This window comes from Lemur catta, chromosome 1 (genome assembly GCF_020740605.2).
Source record: "Lemur catta isolate mLemCat1 chromosome 1, mLemCat1.pri, whole genome shotgun sequence".
Taxonomy (NCBI): Eukaryota; Metazoa; Chordata; class Mammalia; order Primates; family Lemuridae; genus Lemur; species Lemur catta.
Window position 1 is genome coordinate 207,233,286 of NC_059128.1, and position 889 is coordinate 207,234,174.

Here is an 889-nt window from a genome sequence, read left to right on the forward strand (position 1 = left end):
AGACTAGACCCAGTTACTAAGGACTTTAAAAGTTCAGCAAAGAGCCTAGAATTTGTTGTACAGGCAATAGCTTTTAGGCAGAAGAGTAACATCTTTACTTTGGAAAGATCTCTCTAATAGCAATGTGGTGATGGCTTTGCCTGGAGACAGGAATCTCAGGAGGAGACCTGAAATGTGGTAGATGGCTGGGCAAGGAGACGTGAGGTACTCCATTGCAGGGATAGAATCCATAGGACTGTCCAGTTGGGTATATTTAATGAGGGAAAAAGAGAAATTAAAGAAGAGTTTGTCTGTAGGTTTTAGCTTAGGTAAAAGGTGGTGCTGTTAAGCATGAGTGTATGGTTAAAGTCCAATGTACTCCCTCCTCCTGCTTCATCATAGATGTGGAATCTATATCCCCTCAGATGAAGTGAATTGTCCATACAGATATTTGGTGTAAGAGCAAAAGCTGGAACTCAGGATGGCTGAATTTTGGGGGATCCAGAGATTTATTTTTAAAAATTCTAATCCTCAGCTGACTTATACTTTTGTAAAATAAGGAAAAAATGAATTATTAGATGATTTTTTTCCCACATCAGATGGGTAATGTGCCAACGTTATAACAAGGTTTGAGGTATGCACATCTCATACATGAATGTGAACACCCAATCATCATACTTACAAACTACAAAAGGATCAGAAGTATATTTTTAAAAAGACAAGCCTAGATTTTTATTATTATATATAAAATTATCCTGTTGGATTGCTATAAATGATTCTGAAGACTTACTCTTTACTTAGGCCTAATCAGTAACAATCAAGTCACAAACGAGTACTAGTCCCCAGACCACACTTTGAGATGCTCTGGTCCACACAACTGTGAAAGACAAGTGGGATGTGAGTTTACAAG

The 889-nt window shown here is 37.8% G+C and overlaps 1 non-coding gene across 1 annotated transcript; it reads right to left on the bottom strand.

Annotated features, from left to right (window-relative positions):
- Nucleotides 1-572: 572 nt before the first annotated feature.
- LOC123630922 lies at nt 573-676 on the bottom strand. The gene has a single exon (XR_006732853.1). It is a non-coding gene; the product is annotated as a small nucleolar RNA U13 (small nucleolar RNA).
- Nucleotides 677-889: the final 213 nt, after the last annotated feature.